At 46.2% G+C, this 7,291-nt stretch overlaps 1 non-coding gene across 1 annotated transcript; it reads left to right on the top strand.

The window, feature by feature from the left end:
• The first annotated feature begins 6,231 nt into the window (after positions 1-6,231).
• On the top strand, positions 6,232-6,303 carry TRNAE-UUC. Its single transcript has one exon. It is a non-coding gene; the product is annotated as a tRNA-Glu (tRNA).
• The last annotated feature ends 988 nt before the right edge of the window (positions 6,304-7,291 follow it).

The following is a 7,291-nucleotide window of genomic DNA, read 5'->3' as shown; positions in this document are numbered from 1 at the left end:
GCACCCTTCTTCAAACCATTGCCCACTTGTATAGCAGATAGCATCCCATGCCTTTGCTTTCCTGCCTTTGTCTGTCAGGCTGCATCCAGGCACAAGTTGCCTCTCATCCGCGATAACCATCCCACCAAGGTGCGGTATCAGCGCCACTTTGCAGCCACAAAGAAGTCATTGCCCAATATGACATCGAAAGAATCTAACGGCACTACCATTAGATTAGATTCAATTGTCCGCTCCAAGCACCAATGCTCATGTGCACACCATAGGCCATACCCAGGGCTGCCGAATTGACATCTTGCTTGCCACCGGGTCTGCACCATCCGTTCAGCCACAAAATTGTGCGTGGCACCTGTGTCAACCATAGCCAACACATCATTCCCATTAAGCAAAACCTTAATGTACAAGACGAGAGGACTCCGTATGGATGGCATTCAACAATTGCAGAGGATTGACTCGTGTTGGGCTCTCAGAGTCAGATTCCACTTCCTTTGTTCTGTTCGGCAACTCAGGCACTCAGCTTCTCTCGCTTTGGACAGTCTTTTGCCCGATGGGGACCATTGCAAATGAAAGAGCCAGAGTTTGTCTTTCCCTTGCTCTCTTGTCCATCCGCTTTAGGCTTGGCTTTGCCACCATCTTTCTCTTTCTTCCCTCTTCTCTTCATAGGAGTAGTTTAGAGAGATGATGCATCAGATTCGGAAGACTTCCCAAGCTTCTAAGAAACCAAACTGTCCGCAGCATCCATGGCAGAGGGCAAATCCTTCACACCCTGCCTCCTTAGTGAAATCTGTGCCCACCCACGATTGGAGACCTGACATGAAATTGAAGAGCTTGTTCTCCTCGGACATATTCTTGATGTCAAGCATCAAGGAACTGAATTCTTTCACATATTCCCTCACCGTGCCAGTATGCTTCAATTTCTTGAGTGAGTCTCTTGCAACCCATGCTGTCTTGCAAGGAAGGAACTGATCCTTCACTTCACACTTCAATTCTTTCTTCCCATCTTTCAATCGTAGGACGGCCAGCATAAGCATCATCCTCCATCCGTCTTCTCCACCAGAGTTTCTTGGCATCCCCGGTGAGATACATGCTGGTGATTCTTACCTTTTCTCCCTCTGGAACACGAGCAGCCTTGAAGTACTCCTCCATATCCCAGAGGAAGTTCTCCAAGTCCTTGGCATTCCGAGTGCCACTGAACGATTTCGGGTCTGGGACAGCGGAATTGAGAGCCTCTGTTCAATCTCCCTTGCATCTGCCCCCTATATTCTACTTGGGTTCTTCCCAGGATATGCTATTCAACATATCTTCTTTCGTCGAAGCTTATATCTTCGACTTCGTATCTATAAAAGAAAGTCCTCTCGCGATCAAGGTCTTTTTCGCTCTTTGGCTCAGCGCTCAGTCGAATGATGATCAGGAAGTCTATAGCTAATGGGCAGGATTCCTCTTCTCTTATTTAGTATTTAGCTACTATCCCAACCCTCCCCCTAGGACAAAGGAAGGCTCTTTCGTGCAATGCAACATTGCTTCTAGCGTTGTACTACAATTCCTTTACTGAATATCTGGGAATTTGAATCTATGTAACCAAAAACTTGAAAAGCTAAAACCTAGCTCAGCTTCCTAGCATGACACATCAGCTACGCCATCAGAGACTGGATTAGAGCCTGGAATGATCCTCCACTTGCTAGTCAGGAAATCTCACCGCTCCGTGGGCTTCTATCCCCCTGGTCGTCTTCAAAGGATCTCTCAAGAGTGAAAATCTATCTCCCCTTCTTCTGGCATCACAGCCTATTCTATTCTCTACTCTCTACCAGCTTCTGAAACAAGTTCTACTGCCAAGCTAGTGGGATCGATCTCTTCTACTATTGTCTTTCCTTTGAATCTTTCTAACCTTACCCCGGAACAATGCCATTAAGCTTCCCTGGTCCCGACATGACTGACTGGGCGAGGAAGAACAGCGGAGGCAACCTCCACTCGGATCAACTACCTTGACTTTAGAGATGGGAAAGGAGTAAGAACTGATAGCCATTTCCCCTGAGCCAGGCGAGGATGAAATTCATGCCTTTTTCATAACCTACCCACCAATACCTATTGCCCTGACTCCAACAGATTCAAAGCGGGTAGACCTTTAGATTAGACAATTACTACTGCTGTGCTAAAGGCTAGAGAGGCAAGAAGAAGGCAATCTATTCCTTAATGTTAATTCATTTTCTTCTTTCTATCCCTTTGAATAACAAAGTAGCCCAGCAAGGGCGTTAAGGCTTTCCTTCTGAGATGCCTGTTCTCCGGTGCAGATGAAGAAGATGGTGGTATAGAAGTCAGTGAAAAGGCATCGGTTTACTCTATTGAATGGTAATAAGGGATGAGACTTTCACTGCTTGAGAATACGCTCTGGGACGGCAAGGAGCTCTTTTCGCAATTGAATCGGCTGTGAGGGATTTGATTGACTGACCTAATATGCCCAGAAAAGGATGCTAGAGGCAATGAAATTGTTTTTGTACGAGGAAGGGGACATGCAGGAATAAGCATATACACCATAGGGAGGGAAGAATGAAAATTCACTCATGTTGCAATTGTAACATTTACTTCTTTTTCCCATTTTTACTTTCCTACAGCTGAATCGTAGACAGGGAATTTCGTTCTACAACAGGTCTCTACAGCGGCAAAGAACTCAAGTTACTCGATCATAATGGGTGGTTTGGTTATAGGTTATACCCCGCAGCTGCGTCACACTAAGCTAATAGCTCGCCTAGTTCGTAATGCTCAAACTCTTAAACCAACCAGCGAGAAGGCATTTCTTTCTACAAGCCCTCTACGGCGGCATGAAAGCCAAGTTCCTCGACTCGCATGGGTGGGAAGGGGAAGGTTATCTATTATCATGCATTTATCTGGGCAGAGGCCTTGTTCTGTAATTGATATAAGCTGTAAAAGGTAGTACTATCTTAAGCGTAACTTTGATGCACTGCTCTTCACCATCAGTCTGAAGTTTCTTCTGAGCCCTCTCGCTAGGCTCTGCTTCATCAGGTTTGAAACTCTCTCGCTGGACTTCTCTGCATCTTCCTTCATTAAGTCCTCCCAACGAGGATTCTCAACCTGGACCCTCCTTCAATGAAAGCTCTCCAAAACTCCAAATAATGGAATGGATAGCGTCAGCAAAATGGATTTCAGGTCTTTCGAAGGGAGTGCTCCCCGGGCTGTACCGACCAATTGCAGGCCTAGTTCACAGGAGAGGGGCGAAAAGCTAAATAGCTAAAAATAGAGTTTGGTAGTTTGGAGGATTACAAACATGACTATTGCTTTCCAATTAGCTGTTTTTGCATGAATTGCAACTTCATTAATCTGACTGATTAGTGTACCCGTTGTATTTGCTTCTTCTGATGGTTGGTCAAGTCAAAAAAATGTTGTATTTTCTGGTACATCATTATGGATTGGATTAGTCTTTCTGGTAGCTATCCTGAATTCTCTAATATATTTAACTTATTTGGTATTGACCCGATCCAAAAATGACAATCCTTCTAAGAAATTCCAATTGTGAGACACACTAAGATTCCATCTGAGTTCCGAACAAAAATGACATTTCATTGTTATGAATTGGATAGAGAGAATTCATAATCTGATCTGAATTGGAATCTTACTTTACTGACTCTAGTTTTTGTATCTGGCCCTGCGCAAATATGATCCAGACGCATATATGATATATCATATATGTCATATATGTGTGGACATATGCGTACGTATCAGGAACGAAGAAAATGCGGATATGGTCGAATGGTAAAATTTCTCTTTGCCAAGGAGAAGATGCGGGTTCTATCGAGCCTTCCCGCTTATCCTAAATACAACTCAGTCAGATTAGTAGGGCTAAGCTAAGCCTAAACACCTCGCCGTTTTGAGCTAGCCTATGAGTTTGAAGGGGCTCAAACCGTTGATCCTGAAGGGTTCTCGCTCCATAGTGTATTTTGTCATCGCCTTCTTGATGAACCGGACTTGCAACTGCGTACCGCTTCTCTACCATCTTGCTTGGTTTTTTGAAAGCTTAGCGACAAGGAACGCTAATGACTCTCAGAGTCAGTGTTGGAAAAAGAAAGAATAGCCTTCGCTCAATTTGGCTAAGGCTAGTTAGTGAGAGTTGTTCAATCAGTTGGATTTCCCGCGGGTCAATGCCGAAGAAAGTCATGGGAATCAAATGGTTCTACCCGACAAAACACAAAGAGATGCACACAACGAAAAGAGGCGCTAGTTACTGTTTTGACACAAAGAGCCTGCCCGCCTTCTCAAATTTCTGCTTATGGTCTTTCAGTGACTCATGATGAAGGACTAGTCATCCGAGTGGCAATCCGCACCCCCTCACACTCCCCCTCCCCTGGAAAATCAACTCACGACCATTGATTGACCAGGGCTCCCCCTTATGATGATGAGCCATCTCGAGCTGATTCAAAGTCAACTCTCCCTTGCTGAATGGCATGTTACCTTTCTTGAAAGTGGCAGGAGCGTCCTCCATCACTAACAATGATTCATCATTGCAAAGGGTGGTGAGACATTCCCGACCAGAACTTTACAATGAAACGGTAAATGTTAGACTCGGTCATAAAGAGAAAGGTTGTGAAACCCAATAACCGGAGCAAGGTACCAATTTAGATAAGAGGGTGAGATGGCAACGTTAATCTCTCTTACTAAATTCAAGTACTATTATGCATACACAAAGACGGCACGTGATATGGATTGTCCACTTTACTGGGACCGTCTTCAGTCTATTAATGCGACTCCACCCGTTGCTTAATCTTCATGTATACATGTATACATAGTAGTACTCGTCATAGTGAGCGAGACTACCGTCTCGCCTTAAGAAAGAGACACGTCCCTCATCCTTTCAACCTGTAGACCCCTGGTTGGGTTACAAGTACCTTAAAGACATGGCTTCGCTTGATGAGAGTAACTAGTACTCCCAAGGCGTGACGCCGCAATGGCGGTACCTTCTAGTTAGGTCACAACAGTGTCATGGTTTGACCCATTTCCACTGCATGTAACCGAACCTAGAGGCCTAGGTTATCTATACAATGTAGTGTGTTACCACATCTACCTGTATAGGTGCCCAGCTAGCTCCAAAACCTTCACATGATAGAATCAACTATCGACGGGTTCCCTTTCTTTTATTAGGAAGGTGCTTCACCTAAAGAAGAAGTCGGGACTACTTTTCACTGCGCTTTCTTTCAAGCAGTGTTCAGTAGCCTTGCAACGGGCTTACGCCGGTAACAAGGTTGATTCCCCTTCTTATGTCAGTGTATCACTGACTCGATCTGGGTATCCCCGAATTATTCCCACCCGTCATCGCCATATTCTTCAATGTGGAAATGATAGGTCGGATTACCTTGTCAAACTCTACTTGTCTTCGTTTAGTTTGAGTCGGATCATTGTAATTGGGAAACCAGTTCACAAAGATACCTTCTATTCTCTTAACAGTCCTGTAGAGTGTATTGACTCGGTTCCATCGCCTATGGAGTAAGGGGATGAGTGCTGGCCGATTTCCCATGGGCTGGGTGTAATCATATTAATCACACCTGACTGAATATTCTGGGTTGACTGCGCCGGTGCAGCTGCAGCGAGTCTGTTGATGAGCGTAATCTATTGAGTGGGGTCAAATGTGCCCACTTTTCACCCCGTTAGAGGTTTGTGCAGGATGAGCCGGCAGAGGGTTGTTATTGATGTTTGGCTGAGCTGTTGTGTCCGGTAGAACAAACTGCTTTGTATCAATCAAATCCTGTATGACATGCCTCAAGTTCCAGCAGTTGTCCAGTGTCCACGGCTCTGGTGATAATGGCATATCGCGTTTGGATCATACCCGATTGGCAATGGATTTGGCGTAGGTTTCGGCTCTAAGAGGGGCAAGACCCCCTTCTGTACCTGTACCAGACCTCCCATCAACTTGCTCATCGGTAGCGGTAACGTAACGGAGTGAAGACAGAGAAACTCTAGATGGGCATACTCTTGCGCTTGGCCAGCACCAAACGAACGTTGTTCGGATTCAAGACAAGGCGCTAGAGGGGGCTTGATGATCGGAGAAAAGGAAGGGGCGTGGTTGATGTGTCACTGGGTCGGTGGGGAACCCGTAGGAAGGCGGGACGACCCGCCGAATTCACAGAAGAAATCGCCAACATGAAAACAAACGAAATCATTGAATTTCGTAGAGAAACAAAACGAACCACTTATCTTCTCGGAGCTGAGGTATATTCATCATTTTTTTTTGTCCCTTTCGTCCAGTGGTTAGGACATCGTCTTTTCATGTCGAAGACACGGGTTCGATTCCCGTAAGGGATAGGTACTTCTTCCCTAAGTCGGTCTCATTTCATTGCTGAGTGATCGCTCGCTATCTGGCTGGAAAGGGTGGTCCGGAAGCTTCCTCTCTCCGACCCAACTCGGAAAGCACTGCATTATGTGGCTTGGGATACGATGTGCCAACCTGCTCGGCTGGGAGGACTGGGCTTTCATGCCACCGAGAAATGGAAAGGGCCCTTGATGAGGGCGAGGATTGCTTGGCACTCTTTGCAGGACCGGGACTCACTTTTGCATAAATGCCTCGAGAGCAAGTATGGCAGGAATCTATGGCAAACGACTCATAACCGCACCGCCTCTAATACCTGGAAGGTGATCTGTGATGGGGCTGCTGCCCTAAAGACCATTACACGTTGGAAAATTCAAGATGGGGAAAGCATTAATGTCTTAGAAGATACATGGATCTATGACAGGCCTCTTGCCAAATGGCCTTGCTTTTTTGATGTCACTCTTCTCGAAAATCTCCAACTTTTGGTGGCGAGTGGTACAGAATGCCATTCCAACAAAAGCTTGGCTCCTAAAACGCGGCCTAACGGAGGCAGCCCTTTGCCCTTGGGGTTGTCAGGAGATTGAGAACCGATCCCACATTGTGTCCAGTTGTTTGTTGTTGAAGTCGGTGGCACAAAGCCTTGCCAATTGGGGGTTCTCTTTGCCAACATTTGCTAGCGTTACGGATGCCCTCCGTGGGCTTACTCAGGTTTGCACCGCTGACATCCCCTCTGCCCGTATGTTTTGTTATGCAGTTCACCATTGTTGGAGAGCTAGGAACGCGAAGGTTCATGGTCAAACGCATGGCACTCCGGTTACTCTTGCTGTCTCCATCCTTGAAGCCCTCACCGACATGCATCTCTTCCCATTCCGGGAGCAGTGGAATGCGAGCCAACCAAAGAGGTTGTTATCCCCTTCCTTCTGGCATCCCCCCCTCCTGGATGGATCAAGATCAATGTTGATGGGGCTCTTTCCTCCTCCGGTG

The sequence above is a fragment of the Phalaenopsis equestris genome, unplaced genomic scaffold (genome assembly GCF_001263595.1).
Source record: "Phalaenopsis equestris unplaced genomic scaffold, ASM126359v1 Scaffold000002, whole genome shotgun sequence".
NCBI classification, from domain to species: Eukaryota; Viridiplantae; Streptophyta; class Magnoliopsida; order Asparagales; family Orchidaceae; genus Phalaenopsis; species Phalaenopsis equestris.
This window is presented reverse-complemented; position numbering and strand designations above follow the sequence as displayed.